This window comes from Heloderma suspectum, chromosome 1 (assembly GCF_057233095.1).
Source record: "Heloderma suspectum isolate Gila_16-S chromosome 1, 16-S_ref, whole genome shotgun sequence".
NCBI lineage: Eukaryota > Metazoa > Chordata > Lepidosauria > Squamata > Helodermatidae > Heloderma > Heloderma suspectum.
Genome location: NC_139458.1, coordinates 360,488,742 through 360,514,276, shown reverse-complemented (window position 1 = coordinate 360,514,276; position 25,535 = coordinate 360,488,742). Strand labels below are relative to the sequence as shown.

Sequence of the window (25,535 nt, the reverse complement as noted above, 5' to 3'; positions counted from 1 at the left end):
CTACCCTGTAATTCCTCTCTTTGCAGGCTGCTGATGTTTGGGTCGTAGTAAAGATGTTGTCCCCTTCATGGATCACTGCCTTGTTGTGGCGAAGGGGCTTGCGTAACTCAGTGAAGCCATAAGCTATGCCGTGCAGGGCCACCCAAGACGGACAGGTCATGGCAGAGAGTTCTGACAAAATGTGGTCCACTGGAGAAGGAAATGGCAACCCACTCCAGTATTCTTGCCAAGAAAACCCCATGGAATGTATCACAAGGCTAAAAGAGATGACGCCAGAAGATGAGCCCCTCAGGTCGGAAGGTGTCCAATATGCTACTGGGGAAGAGCAGAGGGTATTTCCAAGTAGCGCCAGAAAGAGTGAAGCGGCTGGGCCAAACCCGAAAGGACACTCAGCTGTGGATGTGTCTGGCGGTGAAAAGAAAATCCGATGCTGTAAAGAACAATATTGTTTAGGAACCTGGAATGTCAGATCAATGAATCAAGGTAAGCTGGAGGTGGTCAAACATGAGATGGCAAGATTGAACATCGACATCTTGGGAATCAGCGAACTAAAATGGACAGGCATGGGCGAATTTAATTCAGGTGACCATCATATCTACTATTGTGGGCAAGAATCCCTTAGAAGAAATGGAGTAGCACTCATAGTCAACAAAAGGGTGGGAAAAGCAGTACTGGGGTACAATCTTAAAAACGATAGAATGATCTCAGTACGAATCCAAGGCAAACCATTCAACATCACAGTAATTCAAGTCTATGCCCCAACCACTGAGGCCGAAGAAGCTGAGGTTGATCGGTTCTATGAAGACCTACAACACCTTCTAGAACTAACACCAAAAAAAGATGTCCTCTTCATCATAGGGGATTGGAATGCTAAAGTAGGAAGTCAAGAAATCACCGGGATAACAGGCAGGCATGGCCTTGGTGTACAAAATGAAGCAGGACAAAAGCTAATAGAGTTTTGCCAAGAGAACACGCTGATCATAGCAAACACTCTTTTCCAACAGCACAAGAGGCGACTCTACACATGGACGTCACCAGATGGTCAATATCGAAATCAGATTGATTATGTCCTTTGCAGCCAAAGATGGAGAAGCTCCATACAGTCAGTCAAAACAAGACCTGGAGCTGACTGTGGCTCAGATCATGAGCTGCTTCTTGCAAAATTTCGGCTTAAATTGAAGAACGTCGGGAAAACCACTAAACCTTTCAGGTATGACCTAAATGATATCCCTGATGAATATACAGTGGAGGTGAGGAATAGATTTCAGGGATTAGACCTGATAGACAGAGTGCCTGAGGAACTATGGACGGAGGTCCGTAACATTGTTCAGGAGGCAGCAATGAAATCCGTCCCAAAGAAAAAGAAATGCAAGAAAGCAAAGTGGCTGTCTGATGAGGCTTTACAAGTAGCTCACGAAAGAAGGGAAGTGAAAAGCAAAGGAGAAAGGGGAAGATATACCCAACTGAATGCAGAGTTCCAGAGAATAGCAAGGAGAGACAAGAAGGCCTTCTTAAATGAACAATGCAAAGAAATCGAGGAAAACAACAGAATGGGAAAGACTAGAGATCTCTTCAAGAAAATTGGAGATCTCAAGGGAACGTTTTGTGCAAAGACGGGCATGATAAAGGACAAAGAAGGCAGGGACCTAACAGAAGCAGATGAGATTAAGAAGAGGTGGAAAGAATACACAGAAGAACTATACAGGAAAGATCTGAATGTCCCTGATAGCCATGATAGTGCGGTCACTGAACTTGAGCCAGACATCCTAGAGAGTGAAGTCAAGTGGGCCTTAGGAAGCATTAGTAACAACAAAGCTAGCGGAGATGACAGTATTCCAGCCGAGCTATTTAAAATCCTAAAAGATGATGCTGTTAAAGTGCTGCATTCAATATGCCAACAAATCTGGAACACTCAACAGTGGCCACAAGACTGGAAAAGGTCAGTTTACATTCCAATTCCAAAGAAGGGCAACGCCAAAGAGTGTTCAAACTACCGCACAATTGCGCTCATTTCACATGCCAGCAAGGTGATGCTCAAAATCCTACAAGCTAGGCTTCAGCAGTATGCGAACCGAGAACTACCGGAAGTACAAGCTGGGTTTCGAAGAGGCAGAGGAACTAGAGATCAAATCGCCAACATTCGCTGCATCATGGAGAAAGCAAGAGAATTCCAGAAAAACGTCTATTTCTGCTTCATTGACTACGCTAAAGCCTTTGATTGTGTGGATCACAACAAACTGTGGCAAATTCTTAAAGTGATGGGAGTACCAGACCACCTTACCTGTCTCCTGAGAAACCTGTACGAGGGTCAAGAAGCAACAGTAAGAACCAGACATGGAACAACCGATTGGTTCAAAATTGGGAAAGGAGTACGACAAGGCTGCATATTGTCACCCTGCTTATTTAACTTATATGCAGAGTACATCATGAGAAATGCCGGGTTGGATGAATCAGAGGTCGGAATTAAGATTGCCGGGAGAATTATCAACAACCTCCGATATGCAGACGATACCACCCTAATGGCAGAAAGCGAAGAGGATCTCAAGAGCCTCTTGTTGAGGGTGAAAGAGGAGAGTGCAAAAGCTGGTTTGAAACTCAACATTAAAAAAACTAAGATCATGTCATCTGGCCCTATCACTTCCTGGCATATAGAAGGGGAAGAAATGGAAGCAGTGACAGATTTTACTTTCTTGGGCTCCAAGATCACCGCAGACGGTGACTGTAGCCATGAAATTAAAAGACGCTTGCTCCTTGGGAGGAAAGCTATGGCAAACCTAGACAGCATAGTAAGAAGCAGAGACATCACCTTGCCGACAAAGGTCCGTCTAATCAAAGCTATGGTTTTCCCAGTAGTAATGTATGGCTGTGAGAGCTGGACTATAAGGAAGGCTGAGCACTGAAGAATTGATGCTTTCGAACTGTGGTGCTGGAGAAGACTCTTACGAGTCCCCTGGACTGCAAGGAGGTCAAATCAGTCCATCCTAAAGGAAATCAACCCTGACTGCTCATTGGAAGGACAGATAATGAAGCTGAAGCTCAAATATTTTGGCCACCTAATGCGAAGAGAAAACTCCCTGGAAAAGACCCTGATGCTGGGAAAGACTGAAGGCAAAAGGAGAAGGGGACGGCAGAGGATGAGATGGCTAGATAGCATCACGGATGCAATGAATATGAACTTGAGCACGCTCCGGGAGAGAGCGCAGGACAGGAAGGCCTGGCGTGCTATGGTCCATGGGGTCACGAAGAGTCGGACACGACTGAACGACTGAACAACAACAACAACAAAAGATGTTGTGTTTCTTGCCATGGTTGATGCAATGTGCACCATTCAACAGGCCCCTCTGATAGTCAAGCAACTAGTTTTCAGACAGCATAGCCAATTTCAATAGCCCTTCTAATCAGGAAAAGAATCACATGATCCCACTACTCAAGGACCAATCCTGTGCAGCAGCTAGCATGTTGGGTTGCAGTGTAGAAAACCCAGGTTCAAATCCCAATTTAGCTATAAAGTTCACTGTGTCACCTTGTGCAAGTCACTTTCTGCCAGCAAAGCTTAGGTCACAGGGTTGTTGTGAAGCTGAAACACTGCTCTGAGCTCCTTGGAAGATGGATAAAATACAACTGTAATACATAAATAAAATGTAGAGTACTTGGGAAAATGTGGTCTCTCCAAACAGAGGATCTTGATGGAATGAAATGATTCAAATCATGTACAACAACTTCACATTTGTTGCACTATAGTCTGGTTATCTGGAGAGGCCTGTTAGGTCATAGCTTGAGAATCACCCCTCGGTCTCACAATGGAATGCTTCATGGCACAGAACCAAACTGTTTCACACTTCCTTTTAATTTTACTTCCTATTGATGGACTCTTGGGGATGATGAAGCTTGCAGATTCAGACATCAGAACCTTTGAAACATTCTTAATTGGTCTGATGAGTTTTACACAACGAACAAAATGCATCCCCTGTGTAACTAAAGCCAACTGTTCATGAAACAATTCTTGGGAAGAATGTATGTAAATCCATGTGTGTGTGTTTTATTACATTTTTATATCATGGCAAAATGCCACAAACTGGGAAGCTATTTTTGTTGTTGTTGTTATCAAGAGTCCTTCTCTGCTGTGTGCAGTATCCCCCCCCCCCTCTCTCACACACACACACACACACACACATTTTCAGGCAGAGTTTTTGTGTTATTTGCCTCTAGGGTGACATTTTTTAAAGTCTGGGACCTGAAGAACTGATCCCATCTCACTTTGGCTTGTAGAGAAAGCAAGAGGAATGTATAAATGACAGTTTCTGTTGAGACAATGGCTTCCAGTCAATTGCTTTTGTTTCAGGGCTTTGGCAATGTGGAGCTGCTTTTAGTCACGTCTGCCTCCTGATGTGCGCTCTCAATTCCTCCACTCATTCCACCAGTTCACTTCTTCAGTATTAAATAGGAAAGGGACTAGTAGGCAAGGTTGCAGCTCAAGATACTATCTTTCAGATCCTCCATTCCATTTCACTCCCACGTTTTTGGATGTAAACCAGAAAAAAACACTTTGAGAGGGGGGAAAACCCAAGGGCAAGAAATTGAAATGTTTTCAGAAAAATCAGGAATGTACTGCTGCTAATCCCTGTTTAATCAAACTCGTGTACCTTTTAACTTCTGGAATTTCAACCATTTGGAACACTGCTTGCTTAAGAATGAAAACAGAGGTTTTAAAAAAATTGAAGTGTTGACATCAAAACCAGGTGAAACTGGCACAGAAGTATCCATTTCAAAACATCAAAATTGCTAAAGCTTCTGAATCCCAAATATTTTCCAATAGCTTTAAGAGCCTATGTCATTTTCTTAAGCAGCAAAATTGTGTGCGAATGTATGTACGTATGATTGTGTTTATGTGTGCTTTAAATGATTTCCTCAAAGAGCTTTTGGGAGGCCAGGAAAGAGATCCCAGGTATGGTCTGAAGACACATCAAGCAGCAACCTTGCTGAAGCTAAGCAGACCGGAGTCTGGTCAATGTATGTATGGGAGACTTTCTGGGAACCCCCATGTATAATGCTTTGGATTCTATGGAAGAAAAGTGGTTAATTAAATAAATATAATTAAATGTAATTAATTGTAATTAATTAACGAAGGATATAATTGGGAAAACAGAGTGGCACAAAGAAAGGATAAGTAGTTTAATATAATTTAATATTAAGTTCTTGACTATGAAAGCTCAAACAATCTAGTATGTCTCTAACATCCCATGGTACTCACTGGCACCAGAACACAGTGTAGACTGGGATACAGAGCTATAGCAGAAGCAGGTTTTTCCCATTCATTTAAATGGAGCTTTCAGATTCATATGTTCTTGGACAAGCCCTTGTGGGCAATTGGTGGGATCTATATGCTCATCAGAATGCCCTTGCTGGGGTGAGGGGAAAAAATATTGGGCCAGGACATATACAATTTTTACTCCCCTCAGTCATAAGGGTCCCGTGGGTATTCTTGTACATGGCATGAAATCATGTTCACATCTGTAGCACCCAGTCTGCTATGATGGGCCCTTGGCACAGACTTCTCCACCCAGTCATTACATACAACTGTTTATAAGGGTGTAATCCTATGTATGTTTGGACAGAAAAAAGTCCTACAACTCCCAGCATTCCTCAGCCAGCTATGTCAGTTTTTTCTGACTAAACATGCATAGGATTGTGCCCTAAACAAATTAAATATTGGAGATGTTGCACAAGATGATCATGATCTATCATCTGTTGTGCCAAATTGTTCACATGACTGCTTTGCACATGGCTATCTGAATTGTTTTCCAGACCAGCAGCCTGGATTAAACTGTGCTAGCTGTGAGATTCAAGCATGACAAGCACAGAGTACAATTTTGCATCATGCTTGTTTAATTCCCATTAGGAAGATTTGCAGTGACATGGTTAAAAATCTGTTTTGTGCTCCTGATAAGCTAGTCAGGCAACCCTATTCATTAGTCAACTTTCCCCAACCTGGTGCCCTCGAGGTGTGTCAGACTACAACTCCCATCATCCCTAGCCAGCATGGCCATGTTGGGGAAGTTTGTGCTACATGCACTTTGGAATTTGGGCTGAAATGAAACAGTGGCTGTCCACATGCTGAGTGGGACCATGAATTAGTACTGAATTTATGCCAACACCACCAGGAAGAATTCCCTATAATTGAAGCCATAATTTCAGCATGATTTCAAATGTGCTTCAGTATAGTTCCAGGTTTTGGTCTGCAATTAAAACTCTTATACTAGGAGATAGGTATGTTGGTGCCTTCCAGCTCAGTGTTAGTCATGACCCAATGTAATAAACCAGGAATAGGTAATTTGGTCATCACCAGTGGCCATCCTGAAAACATGTTGCAGGCAAAAAAAATATGTCATGGTTAACTTGAATATGTTAATAATTTACTTTAATAGAATTCCACATTCCATTTCCATGAACTTGACAGGTAAACTGTAGTTGCTAGATAATAAATCTGACATCGTAGAATCATAGGGCTGGATTCATAAATGTTGTTCTGCAAGCAGAAAGCTACTACTTCCAGAATGGGACTTCCTGTGTCCTCTCCTTGCCACCGTCCAAATCACACAAATAGCAAAACAAAAAACAAAAACTAAACTTAGAGCAGCAGTAAAAAAAAAACAACCATGAGGGCTAGGATCATAACCTGCTTTTTTGTTTTTAAAGAAGTGTGGTAGTCGTTCATGTAGTTCAGGATACAGTGTGACAAAAGCTAATGATTTCTAGAAAAGGAATACATCAGGGATGTCAACTAAGCAAGCCCTGTAGTTACAAGTTACATATGACTTATAAATATACTACCAGAGATAGAGCAACAGACATTCTTGCAGCTTTCATGATGACACCTTCAGGTGAAATATTATCAGGCTACACAAGTACAGGCTTGTATGCTAAAAGTGCATGGGAAACCTCTGCCTTGTTCAACTGCATTACTAATTTTAATTTTTTTCAAAACTATGCTGCATTTATAAATTAGTTTCAGACTACACACATAGATTTAGAATGATGGATTAGCTAACATGTATTTATGCATTTATTTATTTCATTTAAATCCCGCCATTCCACTAAAATAGTGTTCAAGGTGGCTAGCAATAATAAAATACAGATCAAACGCTACATAATTAAAACGACCACATCGATTAAAAACTCAGCTGGTGTTGAAATGAAATAAGAAATAAACAGCAGCCACCAGTGAAAAACCTAGTTCAGCAAACAAGACAGCTTAACAACCAAAAGCCTGCCTGAATAAAAATGTCTTTGCCTACTGGAAGGACAATCAAGATGGAGCTATACTTGCCTCCTTTGATGGGGAGTTTCACAACCTGAGAGCAGCTGCTGAGAAGGCCTCTCTCGTGTTCCTGGCAAACATGCCTTGGTGGTCGTGGGACAGAGAGAAAGGTCTCTTCCAAAGATTTAGCTGGGAACGTCTTCAGATTTTCAGCAGGGCTGAAGTCAATTAAAACTAAACAGAAAGTTAAGTCAAATTACATGGATTTTTAAAATATGTTCTTATTCCTGGCATTTTAACTGGAGCTAGACATCAATCATATGGGAATCAGCCATTTTGAGTTTGCCAGTTATGACAGTGTTAAGGCACCCTGGATCAATTCTCAGTTCGCTATTTTAGTACAACAGAGATACATGATTGCCAATGCCTGCAAAATCTATAATCTCCAGTTAACTCAGTGGAACTTACTTTTAACTAGACAGGCATACAGAGCCAGCCCTAGGAAAAATAGTGCCCTGGATGAGGAGTGCCTTTGGTGCCCCCACCCTTGTACTCAGTTTTGCAGGGCTACCCAGAGGGATTTATGGGGCCTGGTGCAGGTGTGATGTCCATCCAGAACAACATTGCTCAAAACTTTGATCTCTCAGCCACTGGGCTATAGCTTGCAAAAGCCAAAATTCAAAAAGCCACATTCAGAGCAGTGGCAGTGCACTATGCAACACAGCAGAACTGTCACAGGTTTTACTTATATTGGGGGGGGGGTTGCAGCAGTTCCTATCTTTTGGTAAGCATTCTTTAATTTCAAATATCCATTACTTTTATCTTAAAAAACAATAAATAAGAGTTATAAATAAAAAAGGTATCCAGCTGACCTCTTGCAGCTTACGGCTTTATGCCTTTATTTTATTATTATTTATATAGTGTTTACAGTATTCCAAGTGCTAAGTGCTCGGTAACGTTACCTCAAAGCAAAGCTGTGCTCCACTGATTTGGACCTAGCACAAATGACATCAAAGTGGAAACTGAAAAAGAAACATATCTTAAAGCTAACTGAAGGAAGATCGTTTCTGCATTTAGTACCCAAACAACCTGTAGAACCTTGAAAGAAAGGTTACAGACACTTGGGGTTTTTTTGCCACCCTAGCTCACTGTGGACAGGCCATTCTAAAAAGACAGCTTGGCGCTGCATATGACTGCCCAGCTCGCCCACCCCTAACGCTGGTTCTGCATGCATAGGATGAGGCTGTAAGAGAATAAGCATGTCATGATTTTTTTTAAACTACAGATTGGAAAAATATGCACAACTTATTTTTTTTTCCATGGGATTAATTGTTGTTTCCATATAAAATATGCATAGGTTTGGATGTTGGAAATGTGGGTTGGTTGATACAGATTTATTTCTTATCTTATGCTTGTGCTCAAATGTTCAAACTTATTGGACTCAATGAATCAAATCACCGGAATCAGATTAAAATTTGATGCATTAACAAAGCTGTTAAATTTTATAATGGATATACTTAACACAGAATGCAAACATTTGATTGTTAACCTTGTCACTGGGAAAAAAACAACATTTTCTACCATTACAGTATAGCTACTTTAAACATCAGATATGGCACATAACATATGGACAAACTGACCAATATGGTTCATAGAACAACTGGACAAATTATATGGACTGATTTTTTTTTTAACTGGCACCCTTTTATTATGTATTGGAATAATACATAATACCTTCCAGTCTGCAGTTCAGCATCTTAACCACTAAGCCACCGCGGTCCCATTGGAATAATAGTTTTCGGTAAATTGTCTAAATGTTTTTTATATTTAAAAAGTATTGAATTACATGTCCATCTGATAATATAAATAAATACAAATATATTTTTCTTGTAGCCCTGACCTAACCATGTGCACTTGGAAGTAAATTCCATTCCTTTCCATGAGGCTTAGTTTCAAGTAAGTGTACGTAAAACTGCAGCTGTGCAGTGTGATCATGCAGAAGTGGTAATAGGACTTACTTCATAGGAAGTAGGTTTAGGACTGAAGTCTAAGCGTAACAGCCAATTTATACATGAACAATTTTATAATTTCTGCATACGTTTACATGTCTCTCCTTTTTGCCAGATTAGTCTCCCCCTCTCCGTCCTTAAAAGCTTAGCCTATTTCAGGCATGGGGAACCTCAGCGAAGGGAGCCAAATCTGGCTCGCCAGGGCTCTCTAAATAGCCCCATCTCCTTTCCCCAAAGCACTAAATGATTGATAGTTTCCAGGATCCTTTTAAAAACAAGCTATTTTCAGTGGAGGCTGGTGGCTCCAATGTCAGTGGGGCTGTGCATCCGCTTCGGGTTTCAGTCAGAACTCTAAAGGCGCTATCCAACACCTTGGAGAGCTCCTTTAGAATTCTGACTGGTTCTGTCTGAAACCCAGAGCAGATTCACCGCCCCACTGACATCAGAGCGACCAGCCTCCACAGGCTGCTTCCCCAAGATTTCAGCAGAAAACAAAACTCTAGAAAACAAAAATCTGTACCCATTTACTTGGAAGCAATCTCATTGAACTCAATGAGGCTTACTTTTGACTTTGAATAGACATGTATAGGATAGTACTGCTATTCAAAGGCTCACAGTACAATCCTAAATGCACTTACTCAAAAGTATGCCTCATTGATTTCAGTAAGACTTATTCCCTAGTAAGAATGTTCAGGATTGCTGCCATACAGCACAATTCTATACCAGCCTGACAAAACAATCTTTACATGACTACTCAGAAGTGAGTCCCATTAAGTTCAATGGGACTTAATCCCAGGTAAGTAGGTATAGGGTTGCAATCTTAATCTTCCTCCTTTCCCCTCACCACAGCTGAAGGTTATTATAAAAAATGAAAAATGTAGGATAGAAATAAAACAAGCCAGATCTACCTAATATTTAATTAGAGGCATCAATTCCATTAATAAGTGAGGTTGTAAGCATCCATTAATTACTGCAAATGATAAATAATTAGTCTCAAGTTTAAAATGTAGATTTGAATGAGCTATGCCTACCGTGAAATGTTTCCAATGGTTACGACATTTCTGTAAACAATGCATGTATTTTCTGGAATCACAAAATGCATTTCAGATATACTTTCCAATCGCAAACTATTTCTCTTTTTTAAAATCAACCAAGTGAATTTATTATCTTTAGATTATGCTATTGGTACACTGGAATATTTCTATCAGATAAAAGCTATTGTTTTTTAAACGTATAGCTCATATTCCTCTTTATGCATATATCCTCTAGAAAAATCTCTAGAATGAACGAGAAAACTATCCAGAAACAGAGGAAAAATAAGAGGGTTTGCAATGAGAGAGTTTTAGGTACAGGCATGATTTTCAGTGTAATAATATGCAAATAATTATTCTTGCATAAATGAAATTCATGGAAGATCTTTTCTCATTCTGAGCACCAACTATCATGCAGTATGACATTAATGATGAATGCATGTAACTAGTACAATAATATTTTTAGGTGGGGGGGATGGTTTTCAGCTCTGCACATCAGCAATTAACTAAATATAATTCTGTCCTGTGCCCAATTTTCTATTGTTACCTAAAAGATTAGAGGTTTCTTGAATGAATGAACTATTCTTCCCTTTGAATGATTTTTCCTACTGAATCCCTCTGCATACCTCTGCATTAGCCTTCTATTTACTAAATGTGTGGAGTACAAATGCCCCAGATTTCTGACTTCTGAGTCATCCTCTCCTGGATGGAACAGACCAGAGCCTTCAAAAACCTTAATGGGGGAATTCCCATTGTTCCTACTGAATAAGTATTAGTTCTAGCAGTTGACCAAAGATTATAGTTAAGAAGTTACCATGGACTATTGTCATTACCAAGGAAGAGGTCTCTTTATTGCCAGCAATAGTTGCATGCTGGAAACTAAATCTTCCAATGTATCTTTAACAGGCTGACGTCTGCAGCAGTGAGGGTTGTATCCGTGGTGCAAAATGGTTGCTCATTTCCAATAACATGCATAGGAATTTTGTTGTTGAGATTTCCCTATGGGCTCATTGCATACTTCACACCGGCCTCCCTGCTAGGCACAGCAGCCCTTCCCTGCAGCCCCCAACTCCCTGGAGCAAATTGCTATATCTTCCCTTAATGACAGGTAAGCAGATGTTAATCACCAGGGCTGGCCCAAGGTTCTGCTGCCTGAGGTGAAGGTCAAGAAGCCAGCTGGACTGGCAGTTGAATCAACACTGGTAATGGGATAGTTGAATCAACACTGCCTCCACCACACCAGAGGCAGCCCACCAGCATCTGCTGCCTGAGGTGATTGCCTTACTCTGCCTAATGGCAGGGCTGGCCCTGTTAATCACCATGGTTAAGGGTTTAATAAACCGGATTTCTCTTTAACCAGGAGATTGTGCTTCCCAATTTGTTAACCATGGTTAACAACATTAATGCTGGTGTTACATATGCACCTGTCCTGTGTGGTGTCAGCAGAAACAACTCCTTTGGACATGAACTTATACAAGACAAGAAATTAAGTATAAGTGGAGCCCTTTTCCCCATCTCTTTTAGCATAGTGTTGTGTTTCTCACACTTTTTGAACCCCCACACCTATTCTGAACTTACTCTGCCTTGTCCCCACACCAATAATCTGTTAAGCAGGTAACAGTGTAAAGATGGTATTGAAAGTGAAAAATAAATAAAGAAATCAGATCTTTTCTCTGAGGCAGCTGCTTCAGTCAGCAGATCTGGTGTATCCTTCAGGGTGGCAAAATGGGAAGCAGACAGATCTGACCGAAATTGCATAATCCATCAGGATGTTCTCCTGCACAAGGCTCACTGAAATGAATGGGAGCTGTTCAAGAGCAGAACATTGTCCACAGGGGATGGATTCCAAGTAAGGTAAACAATGTTTATTCTCCAGATATAACAATGGCTCATGATAGGGCCCCAATGTCATGAATGACTATATTTAAAAGTATAGAGGACCAAATGCCACTAGTGGTATGTAATTTGGTTACATATCCCCAAGGGCTAATTGGTGACTTTGAATATTTGGTGATTTCTTCATCAGAGGTTTAATTACAGCTCATTTTAATTAAGCTGCTACACTGGTTCCTATGAGGAGATGTAGATATTTTCACAATGGCTGGCACATGAATGACACTTCAAGTAATAACACCTTCCAAAAGAGGTATTCTCATCTCTAATATACAGCTGAAGAAATAGAGTGCTACAGGAAAACATGGTGTCCCTTGTTAGAGCCCAAATATTACAACACAGATCACCTGCCAAGGAAGTTCTAGCTAAAGCAAATCACCAAGGGTCACCTGATTTGAACAGGTATACATTACAGATTAATATTGTGTTCCTATTAGAACTACACTTGAAGCTCATACATGTCTCTTTTTATCCTCACATATACCAGGAGATCACATGCTAGAGAGCCAGGATCAATCCCATATCACCCAATGTTTTTCTGGGGTGCACATGAACAATTCCTAGCCAGCCACTTGGGAACTGGAAGCACCTACAGGGCCTGCCATGTCTGGAACATGAATTTATTTATTTATTTAAAATTATATTGGGTATAGATTTGGTATACATAGTTCCATTTTTATTGTGAAAACAGATGAAACTGTGCTACTTATAACACCTTTTAACTATGAATGTAGTGCTCCATTTACAATTGGGTTTATCCTTCAACAGCTGTTCAAACACGTATTTGGGGTCCTCCTGATTTTAGCAGAAGTTATTTATATATTTGTTATTTATGTATTTAGCAGACATTATTTATGTATTACCTTTCAATTCCAACTGTCCTCTAAAGAGAGGCAGCCTCCCCCTCCATTTTTATTCTGAGAACAATCCTGAGTTGTGTGTGTTTAGTTTTTGGTTCATTTGTTTATTTGATTAATTCCCCCTCCCCTTGTGTATTAATTGTACTTCTTGACATGTATCTTTAATAAAACTCCATATATATATATATATATATATATATGGAGCTGTTGTTTTAAAAAATCACAACCCTGTGAGGTAGGCTAGGCTGAAAGAAAGTGAAGATCCAAGGTTATCCAGTGAAGTTCACAGCAGAAAAGCCCAGGTTTGCCCAGACTTTTGTCCAACACTCTACACCATCTTGTCTCTCACAACCATCTAATCTATGACTGGATAATCCTTTCTCAGCGGATCACAGGAGCAGTGCCAGCTCCAAGTTTTGGAGGGCCCTTGGGCAAGACACTCTCGGTGGGTCTCCTCACTGGGTGGGTCTAACTTCTCACTGCCATTGTCACCAGCTGCTATTGCTCCTCAGCCTTTTTCTCTGTTGCTACTTCTTGCTTTCTTGACAAGCACAGAGCCAGTGAGCAAGGAGGCAGTGGCATGTAGTTCTCCTCCTTCTCACTACCACTCAGTGTGAGAGGCAGATGAACAAGCAGGCTGCAATGGTGAAGAGGAGGAGCAACTCCAGGGGGTCCTTGTCCGTGGGCCCCTGCTGGGGTGTGGGCCCTCAGCAGTTACTCAAAGATCCCTGACCTTGCCGCCAACCCTGCAGAGGGGCTTTGTTTTGAGGCTGGGGAGCAAATGCCCTTCAAAATTACTTGAACACACCCAGTAGTCAAGTATTGGAAATAGCCCCTCCCCTGGCCAGTAATAGTAGTCTCCAGACAAACAAATTGTAAATTAGAATAGTCTCTGCTGTCCCTGCGTTCATCCCTTTTCAAGCTATGAGTGTGCCGCAAATGGCACAAACAGGTATGTTCGGGCACAGGGGCTAGCAAAAATGTGCATGGGCTAGTCACATGTGTGTGGGCTGTAGTGGGCTACTTCTGAGTCACCGGATTAAATTAAACCTCATGTTACTAGGCCTCAATAAATGTATCCAGCTCAGTTCGAGATCTTACCCGGGTTCTTTTCTGCACCCTTCTATTACGCACCTGTGGTAAGGAGACAGCTTCGGCTATTGGTCGGTAGAAAATAAATGTAATAAATACATTCAAACCGTGAGGGGCAATGAGCACAGCAGTCGCGCCCCCGACATTATGGAACAAGGTGCCCGCTCTGGATGGGCTTAGGCAGATAGCTACGTGCCACCCGTTTTACACGTGTCGATAAATTATTACTTGATCTGGACTGAGCTCAACCACCCGCGGGATGTACAAGACCGCCCTGAACTGACAAACCAGGCCACCAATCAGCTAAAGGGATCTCCTCAGCCTGTCCCAGCTTGGCCAATCGCATTGCAAGGACGGGGAACCGGGTGGCTGCTCCGTCCCCCCCCCCCCCCAGCCAGGTTACCTCGAGCCCCGCCTCTCCACGTGGGGTTCCACTGAGAAGGCGACAAAGCGGCTTCCTCCTCTGTTTACAAGCAGTCGACTTGGAAGGATCCACAAGCCGAGCGCAGGGCCGGGATCGTGGAAGGGAGGAAGCGCCCGGGAGTGGCGTGTTTCTTGCACCGCAAGGGGCCTGAACTCTCCCGCTTCTCCTTCATCCCAAGGAGGGGCAAGTTTGAAGGGGACCTCTGGATTCCTAATCTCCGTCTTCTGACGAGCCCCTTCGTCCCCACCACTACCCCTCTTTGTGGCGTGACGGTGGTACCTAGCCGTAGAGTGTGTGCCGTTGGCGGATCTGTTGGGAAAAGCGCGAGGATCGGATCCATCTCCGAAGGAAAAGGAGCCGCTGCACTTGTCAGAATCCGGGGCAAACGTAACAATAATAATAAATCCCCCCACACACATTTGCTAGTTGCTGCAGGCAGAATCTTGCTGTAAGTACCGCTGGTTACCGGATCCCCTCTTTGCAGATTGGACTTCCAACCTCCATCATCTGGCTCACGTTTCGTAGCCCCCGACGGCAGTAGGCTGGAACGATGCTACGCGAAAGCGAGCGTTAGCAAAAGAGAAACTAAGGGCGTAATCGTGTGCACGTTTGGACAGAAATAAGTACTACCGTTGGGAGCTGTGGGACTTATTTCTGTCTAAACGTGCAGCGGGTTGCTCCCGAATGGAACTAAAGATGTTTTGGCTTCCGTCTGCTTTAGCACGCTGCCTTGCCTTGCCTTGCCTTGCCTTGCCTTGCCTTGCCTTGCCTTGCCTTGCCTTGCCTTGCCTTGCCTTGCCTTGGTGTTTAGTCTCTGTCCCTAGGTGTTTTCTGCAGTGCCCAATGTTCAGAGTTGCGTAGCGAGCAACAGGTTTAAACAGGCACTTAATCTTGAATGTTCGCTGTTCGAATGCGCGGCATCCCCACAGCGATTGCCTCGCGTGGAGGTGAAGCTTCCGAGAGCCAGGTTTCCTTGGGGAGATCTGCAGATTGCTTAGTTCTGCTCTGCCTTTGCCTAAAAAGGAACCAGCTGGGTAGAACCCCGTCGGGTTTCAGAACCATGTTTAATTTCGCTGCTGGTCTTTCTAGGCTTAATGAACCTGCAGGAATGTTCTGATCCAATGAATTTAGACGGTATCACAAGTCGGATGAATGAGTTTCAAATCCTCTCCGCTCTATAATTCCGCCTCCTCGCTGTTTTTCCTCTGATTTTGTGTATGGCTGAATATGTAGATCACTTTAGACAACTCTACGATAGAGATGAGGCCGTTCTTTTCTGCTCATTTTTGGTTTGTATTATAGTTTCAGGACTAACAGTGCAGTCCTATGCATGTGCAGTCCTATACATGTCTACTTAGAACATATAAGTGTATTGGATTGCAGTCTAAATAGTGAAACGTTTAAATTGTATCTAAACTTGAAATTTCTCACTTGTCCAATCAATATATTAGACAACTTTAAAAAGAAAAAAACTCTCAGATCTGGCAGGAAAACGTACTTTTAAGGGGGGTTCATTTTAACCCAGAGATGAGTGTTTCAGCAGAAGACTGTGGTCCCGTCTCTAGCCCTGAAACTGTAATTGCATATGTCTGAGGGCTGCATCATATCTATTTTCTCTACATGGGACATTATCATGTGGGAAGTGCCTTTTCTGGCATGTGTATGCATTTTTGGAAGTGGGAATGTGTGGCGTCTGCCTAACACATCTGCATGGCAAAATAAACAGTGGCATGATTTTCGCCCCTTATGGTGTTTGCCTTTTTTCTTTTACCTTGTAGGAAAAAATACTGAATGTGAAATAGTCCTGACCCAGCTCTTAAGCCACTTAGGGCGCAATCCTATTCAGATAGATTGCCGCCTCCGAACTCGGAGGCGACCGCCTATCCAGTGCAGAGCAGGAGAAGCACGGAGGGGATTGTTCCCTCCGCGCTTCTCCTGCCCTGCATTTTTGGCTAGACAGCTGATTGCGGCTGTCTAGCCGCAGGAGGGCAGAGCGGGGGAGGAGGCTGCTGTATGACACATGTGTCATACAGGCATTTCCACCCTCCCTGCCCCGGAACGCCCCCAGATACGCCCCATTTCAGCCGCTCTGTGCTCCTCTCACGACCATGGAGCACGGGCTGTTCCGCACTGCCTCCGAGGCAGTGCAGAAGTGGGGGGAAGGTTGATTCCCAGAAAACCAGATATCCTATGGCTGTCTAGCCGCTGACTAGTGGCCATAGGATTGCTCCCTCCAGGGCGCAGTCCTATGCTATGCTGGCTGGGGAATGCTGTGAGTTGCAGGACTTTCTTCTGTCTAAACATGCATAGGATTGCACCCTTACTATCATTATTATCATTGGCAGAGCTGTAGCAGTCTGAAAAAAGAACCACAAGTGCGACCTGTGACAAAAAGTACAAGTGGAGTGCTCCTCTTCAGGGTTCCAGCCAGCCAATCATGCCCCCTGCCTGGTTATTCCATTCCATCCCCCACCCCGCCCCATCCCGGTTGTTCCATTCCAATTCCCCTGCACCTAGCAGTCAGGCAGAATTCTGTGGCCACAGAACATGCTCAGTTTTCATCGGGCTGTATTTGGATATGTCCCCAGCGGGATTTTCCCCCTGATCTAAAGATTCCCTGACCTAAAGATTTTTTTGTATTTCTGCAAACCTCGGGATCCCCCAAGCCTGTTGATACCCCGCTCTTGTGTGTGGATGGTGCCCTCTTTGCTACATAAGGATCAGCACTCAGATGCAGAATGAGGTGGTAGACTAGCCCCCTCCAGAAATTATTCCTCCACACAGTCATAACATGTGTAGGGGAAGGTAAGGCCAGACACGCTGGTGCAATTCCTGATATTGCTGTCCGCACTGGCCTCACTCCTGACCTCGGTGTATTCAGCGGAAAGTCCGAAGAGGGAACATAGCCTTCTTTTCCCAGGCGTTTGGACATGAGTTATGGCCTGATGGTTGTGGGCAGCTTTTGTGATGTTCATTCTAGCCTGTGAGCCAGGGGAGATTTTTGTGTATTTGTGGATGAACATTTTTCATATTGTATTGTTTTTAGATTATGTTTTTACGGTACTTATTTTTATTTGTATTATTGTGCTGATTATGGTTCATACTGATCGGGGGGGGGGGGGGTTGGTTTTTCCTGTTAGGTTAATCATGGATTTCTGTATTGTGTATGAGACTGCTTTTTGCAGTGGGAAACAATGCATAAATTTAAGTAGTAGTAGTAATAATAATAATAATACCTGCATTTACATTGGCTCATTCACACAACTGGGAACCCTGCGCAATCCAGTGGGGAGGTCAAATGTAGAGCTGGGTGGTGGTGGTAAGTAAGTTGGGGGGGGCATAACATGTGGCCGTGCTTCCTCTCTGTGTGTTCTCTGAATAACATCTGAAAGGGGCTCACGAGGAGATGGACATCTGGACTGCAGGCAAATTAATGCATGCAGTAAAATTAGTATAGAGAGGACTATGCTAAATAATTTCCCTGTTGAAGGATATGTTAGTTTTTTGCATGGGGGAGCATTCAAAAATAGGAGCTCCCCACCTAGAGTCCAAAGTGGTACATCCGGAATTCCATCTACGAGCTCAATAAGACAGTAGCCTTATTCAGGCATTCTAGAAGCCTAGTGATTAAATACGTGCAGAGGGGAGCATGCTAGCCCCGTCCCTTCTATCATCCCTCTCATCACCCTCTACACGTGGAGGGTGACCTTGTGAAGAGGAGAGCCTCCTCTGTCCATGGGGTCTCTCCATGCCTTCCTGAACACTGCCACCACAGACAGACTCCTCTTTACTAAGACACCCTCTACAGAGGGCGATGAGAGTGATGATGGAGAGGGCAGGGCTAGCATGCTCCCCTCCTCATGTGTTTAATCACCAGGCTTTGGGAACTCCTGAATAGGGCTAGTGATGGTTGTGTTTCAGGAGGTGGAAAGCCAAAATATGAGGAAATTGTGATGTCTTCTTTTTTTCTAATGATGGGAAGGTTTCTTTGTTCATTTCCTTCCACAGTTTAGCTAATTGGTCTGCAGCTATATATATAGGTTGGAATAATCATCTTATTCCAACCTTCCCCAACCTGGTGCCCTTCAGATGTGTTGGATTACAGGTCCCATTGTCCCCAGACAGGGATGATGGGAGCTGTATTGCAATAAATCTGGAGGGCACCAGGTCAAGGAAAGCTGCTTATCTGATTAAAACAAGCCCCTGACTCAAGTAAAGACCTTTCCCTGGAACTGGCTGTAAATACCTGTACAAAAACTGTCAGACGGTGTTTAGTCTCATCTTCAGAATTACCTGTCTGGTGATTAGTCTCTATTTTCATAGTATATTTTAAGTGTAAAAATCTATTTCTCTTGAGAGTTTTATTGTTGGCACTAGTACACATCAGTTTAACTGCACATGTAGCACTCTCTTCTTCAGTCCTCATCAACGGTTGCCAGTGATTTATGCATTTTGTCTATGAGCCTAAAGTTTGCTGGCAGCTCAGGGTTTTGATACGGTAGACTAGACTTGCACTGACAGCAAATCAAAATGGGGGTAAGAGTGGAGGGGTTGTGTCTGTCTATTCTGTTTTGCTGTGGTTAGGTGGAGGAATGGGATCTTTCCAGACACACCTGCTGGGGTTTTGAAAGGGAAATGTGCGGGTAGCCTGATGAAAAAGAACTTGTCTCTACCCACTGGCTTGCTGAACACCAACATTTTCTAGACCATCCAGGTCCAGATGTGTTGGAGTATAACACCCATCACCCCCAGTCAGCATGGATGTTGGCTGTCATAGTTCAGCACATCTGGAGGGCACCAGGTTGGAGAAGGCCCTTTTAGGCATTCCAAGCTCCACCACGGTGTGCTTCGTAGATTGGAGCCCCTTCCCCTGCTCAAAGACTGTCACATATTCTCAGTTATCCTTCCAATAACTTGTAAGATAGGCCCGTATTATTACCCACATATATTTGATAGGTGGGAAGGCAAGGTTGAAACTAAGAGACTGTGGCTTCTGTAAGGCGAAAAGAAAAAGTAGGACAGCTCCAAAATAACCAATAAGTGAAGAGAGGAGATAAACCTCAAACAGGTGCCAAGGAAGGATTTATGCAGTTGCCCAAGGTGTTTTGATAAAATCTTAGTCAGGGGTGATTACTGCAAGTTTTTCTGTAGCAAGAAAATGCTTGCACCATACAAGAACTTGCAGTTGTTGCTCCAGTGAAGATTTTCTTAAAACGCTTTGGGCAAGTCAATATATTTTCCCTTGGCACCTGTTTGAGGTTGGCCTCACTCTCTCTTCTTTTCTTTTCTTTTCTTTTCTTTTCTTTCTTTCCTTTTTTTGCATAAGGGTATATCCAGTGAATTCATGGTTGAACTGTGGTCTAAATGGGGTGTTTATCTCATAGCCTATGCTCTTCACCATTGAGCAGCACCAGCTAGCTAGGTAAGATGGCAGGAGGCACACATGTCTTGTTGCTGTTGTTTCGTTTACATAGCTCCAGCACTCTGACCATCAGTTACTGGAGAACATGAGCAGGAGAGTGCTGTAATTGTGTTCATGACCTTCTGGTGGGCTTCTCATGGGCATCTTGTTGGCCATTGTGGTAACAGAATGCTGGACTAGATAGGCCTTTGGTTTGATCCAACATGGTTCTTCTGTTCTTACAGAATAGGATAAGCAAAAGGCAGTTCCCTGCCCTGAAGAGCTTACATCCAAATCTAGACAATGACCAGTAGTTTGCGGACAGGACAAAGGGAAGATGGGGAGGAAGATGCGGAGGCAAGGGATGAATGCCAGCAAATACAATACCTAGGCTTCGTTTCAGTTGGAGATGAGGGTTGCTGTGTAGTTTATATAGTTCCACTAGACAGATGTTTATAACAAAGTGGTTGGGAACCAAAAGGGATTTGGTAGGTGACGATGTATTGGTCTTTTTGCTGACGAATCAGACACATAGGATTATACTTGATTTGGCTAGTTCTTATTTTAGTTGCAGTTCTATCTATTAAAAAAGGAATGGATTGAATTTCATGTGATTTATTGCCAGTATGATTTGGAATAATGAAGGAGGATAGAGGACATTTAATAGTTGTGTCAATCACAAATGGACAGAGCTTTCTTTTGCTAATACTTCTGACATCAGAGGTATGTTTCCTAATATGTCTTGCTGGAGATATTTGGAATTATTTGGGTTCCTTTAGTTTTTATGTATTCAATAAATTTTGTGTCTTGATTTTTTCATTAGTCCTCTCCATAATATGTTGTAAGAGATACTGAATATATATTGGACATAGTAAAGGATTATGTTTGGCTGTATTGTAATTATATCTGAACAGGCTATCCCGCTTTTTATGGTAATGACTGGTGACAGCCTTTGGCTAAATGATAAGCATTTGAGATTTGAGTTGGGAATTTGAGTTTGTGAGCTGGGATGGAAGAACGAGAGAAGGAGTTCTAAGCACCACAGAATTTCCTCATACAAGCCCCTTTCATGCATTACTTGTGTGAAGAGGTTCCTTGCGATTAAAGGAGCAGCAGGCTGTGCCACTGGCCCCATATCCAAGGTTGTGTGGCTCCCCAGCCCTGCCCCCAACATCCACACAATGAGCATGGACATCTGAGAAGAGAAAGCTTATGCATGTAGTCCTCTGTGTGATCAGGTTCCAGCACCAATGGAAGCCTACAAGCATAGAAGTCTACATGTGTAGGCTTCTCTGTTTCAGATGTCCGTGCTTAACACGTGGATATCAGGGGCAGGGCCGAGGAGTCATGTGACCATGGGGGCAGTCACGTGAAGGGGTCTGCGGAATCTTCAGGAAGCGTTTGCCATGCGCACAAAATAGGCAGCTTTGTATGAAGCAGAAATCTTGGCTTTTGTCCCATGGTAACCATTCCCATTACTGACCAGAGAAAGCAATATTATGCTAACTACTGGAAGGCCGTTTTCCACACTTCCCTGTTAGCATTCGAATTAAGATCTAATCAGGCTATGCAAAAATACAGGTATTAAAACCCAGCCCTGCTTGCTGATGATTGTAGCCATCAAAAGTCAGTCTAAGCAGAAAGGGAGATCCATATGTTGGTGTAAGAGTATGCAAGGTTTCAGACAGATGCACAGGATACCTAACTGGAAGTAAGTGCCATTGAATTCAGTGGACTTCCTTCTGAGCAAAATGTATAGGACTGTGCTGTTAATTAGGCAGAATGCATAGGGAGCTAGTCTCAGTTATACAGTATAGAAAATGGTGACTTTTCTCCTGGCTAATGGGGTGGGAAGATGGAATTTCTTACAAGAATCTCCTTTGTCAGGGATAATTCTAGACATATCCTTCCTAATCTGGGAGTATAAAGCTTTTCCCATTTGCATTTCTCTGACTAAGAAGAATCACTTGGGATGCTAAGGAAAGCTTGGTTGGGCTGGTGCATAATAGTTTTGTTCCTTGGCATTCAAAAGGGATATGAAACAATCTCCTGAAATGGGTTTTTGTCCCTGTCTCTTCAAAAGCTAAATTGTACCAAGTGCAAGCTGTACTGTTAATAAACATTCAGAGCATCTTAGGTAAAAAAGATTATGACCTGGCATGTGTTCATCATGTCTGATACTGGTCTTCCTACTAAATTTAGGATAATGTGAGTTGCCATGTTGTTTTCCACACTGGGATGGCAGTTATTCTGTTTCCACAGAAATGGCTTTTGAAATGCTTTCATCCTGGATTACCATTTGGATCCGTTATACTATTTTATTTTATTTTTTCTGTTGCGCTACTGCATAAGAGGGACAGATGGGGAAAGAGAGAGGGGTAGCCGAAAAGCCCTATTCAAACTATGATTGGCTATTGACCGGCCTTCCTCAACCTGAGGCTTTCCAGATGTATTGGACTGCAACTCCCAGCATCCTCCCAGGAGGATGGGAGTTGTAGTCCAATGCATCTGGAGGGCACCTGGTTTGGGAAGGCTGCTATAGACAGCTTCCCCTCCCCGCCCCTTTCTCCCTCTCTCTTTTGTATTTGATCTTTTTCACATATGGATGAATCCCAGCTTGCTCTTCTCTTCCTTTCACGGCACATTCAGCCGTACCACAATAATAAGAGCCAATTCCAAATCTTCAGAAAAAGCACATGTGACTGCTTTAGAATGCAGACAAGGGAGCTGTGTGTTTGAGTGCTGTCTACCCCCACATTAAAAAAAATTACCTGCACATGGAACACTAGCACACCTGGGAGAAAGATTGCAGCCTAGCTTTCTCCCTGAATCTTTCTATTTACTGTATTTATCTCTCATGCCCTATTCATTAGGCCTAGGTCAAGTAACCATTCCTTACCATTCTAATCCAGGAGTGGAGGACATATGGCCTTCCAGATGTTGTTGGACTGCATCTCCCGTAAGCCTTATGCAGCATAGCCAATGGTGAGGGTTGATGGGAGTTGCAGCCCAACAACATTTGTAGGTCCACGCATTCCCATCCCTGGTCTAGTGCTTGCAATCACCCAGCCTGACCAAGAATCCAAAGCTGGGAGCTGAAACCTGCCAATATTTGGCAAGTATATTTTCCTCCTCTCCCTTCTCCCCTTGCTCAGTCTATTGTGGAGGTGGGCCATCTGAACACAGGGACAGAGAAAGGCCCATGGCCTTCTAGGTCACTGTGCCCTTTCTTTTTCCAAGGTGGGCTGGCAATCAGACCTTTGCACTTAGCTGGCTCAACTTGGACAGATGAAACGTGGCAAGTCCCCCCAAGTCACCACTGCATCTTGAAAGGTGCATGAGGCGTTCTGCTGCTTCACAGACTGAAGCCATGGTAGCTGGGTTGGACTGTCTTTGTGGTGAGCTGAGAAAGAAACCTTCTCACCACCATCCAAGCTGTTCCCAAGTGTGCTATCTGTGCACTGGTGCCACAAGTGATGTTGGTTATGGGGACTGATTTCCTGCAGTTGTATTTCTCCACAGAGACTGCGAAGTACCCACCTGTGAAGGCAATGTGGCTATCCATCCCCAGGTCATATTGCAGGAATGGTGAACCTGGGGCCTCCTACTCCCATCATCCCTGACTATTGGCCATGCGGGCAGGGCTGATGGGAGCTGTAGTCTATCCCAGTTGGAGGGCAGCAGGTTGGGGAATGCTGGTACACATGCACACCAAGGACCTGACTGCCTTGCATATGTTCAAGCTCTTGCTTACTCTTACAGCAGGCCATAAGTGTTGAATCTACTCTTCTGTCCACCTCTTTTGCCTCTGTTCTGTCTGCTTGTCCTGCCTGTAGAAGATCTCATGCTTGTTGAAATCTGCAATGCTGAAACAAAGAACCTTTGTCATAATAAAGGGATCACCCACAATTATTTCACAATAACTGCTCAATTTTTCAACAGTAAACTACCCTTGCTGTCAGGTAGTTCAACATACCATGCCTATTCAACACTGCTTAGATTTGGGAACTTACTAGTTAAGATATACATGGCTCCTGCAGGACCTATACTATATTTTTCATACTATTCTTGCCAAGGATGTCCCTAAAGCCAATAAAAACCTGATCAGTTATTTCAGGCCTTCTGATGTCACTCTGGGTCTTTGTTACTTTTGCAAGTGTTCAGCTGCATTGATGTCAAGCGCTCTTGAACAATATCATGTTCACTCAGATCAGCTTGGAGCCCTTTGCCAGACAGACTTACCCAGCTGCTTACAGGTAGGATATGAGTATAAGAACATAAGAAGAGCCCTGTTGGATCGGACCAGAGGCCTATCTAGTCCAGCGTTCTGATCCTATAGTGGCCAGCCAGATGCCCATGGGAAGCCCACAAGCAGGGCATGAGCACAATAGTACCCCCCTGCTTATGTTCTCTAGCAGCTAGTATTCACTGTCATACTTCCTCTGATATTGGAGGTCATATATAGCCATTATGACTAGTAGCCTTTGATGGCGTTGTTGTTGTTGTTGTTGTTCAGTCATTAAGTCATGTCCGACTCTTCGTGACCCCATGGACCATAGCACGCCAGGCCTTCCTGTCCTCCGTTCTTTCCCGGAGTGTGCTCAAATTCATATTCATTGCATCAGTGATGCTATCTAGCCATCTCATCCTCTGCCGTCCCCTTCTCCTTTTGCCTTCAATCTTTCCCAGCATCAGGGTCGAAGTAGACTAATCCTCTTTTACAGCCTTCGAGGCTGGCAACCATCACTACATCTTGTGGTAGAGAATTCCATAGTTTAACTATGCACTTTGTAAAGAAGTCCTTCCTTTTATCTGTCCATAATCTCCCATTATTTAGCCTCTATTCAAAACCATGGTTCTAGTATTATGAGAGGGAGAAAAAGTCTCCCTCTCCACTTTCTCCGCACCATGGATCATTTTATACACAAGAATGTTACATAATTTTATCATTATACAGAACAGTGAGAGACAGACTTCAACCAGAAATCAAGAATAACCATAGATTCCATCCCCTTTAGTTGCTTTCTGCACTAAGCAATTCCCTTCTGGAACTGGTGCTAGATATGCTGCGGCTGAAATAACCTCTACTTGCAGCATAGTCAAATACTACCGCTGACCCTCTTCTCAAAGTTTGGAGGTGCTCTCTTATTTGTGCTGGACCCAGATCCATTTGAACTTATTGTAGCTGCTGTTATCTAAGCCTCAAGTGCGCAAGGGGGCATAGTTCAGTGGTAGAGCACATGTTTTGCATGCAAAAGGGCCCAGGTTCAATCCCTGTCATCTCCAAGTAGTGCTGGGAAACTGTCTGAAACCCTGGAGAGCCACTGCCAGTCAGAATAGACATTACTGAGCTAGATGGTGCAATGATCTGACTTGGTATAAAGCAACTTCCTATATTTCTATGATTTCTATGACCTTATAAATCACACCGGTGTTCATAAGCTGTATATCCTGGAGAGAAATTGAGCCCAGGAGCTTCCTGGAGATAAAGCAGTGAACTGAAATGAGAATCAGTTGCCCTGTCTGTAACTCAATTTGTTATGTCATGGGGTGATTACCAGAGGAGG

At 43.3% G+C, this 25,535-nt stretch overlaps 1 protein-coding gene across 1 annotated transcript in view; it reads left to right on the top strand.

The window, feature by feature from the left end:
* The first annotated feature begins 14,608 nt into the window (after positions 1-14,608).
* The window catches only part of FRMD1 (FERM domain containing 1), a 59,590-nt gene continuing 48,663 nt past the window's right edge, over positions 14,609-25,535 (top strand). The window contains exon 1 of the mRNA XM_084832116.1: positions 14,609-15,015. The gene's annotated coding sequence lies outside the window, so the exon portion shown is untranslated. The remainder of the gene's footprint in view (positions 15,016-25,535) is intronic.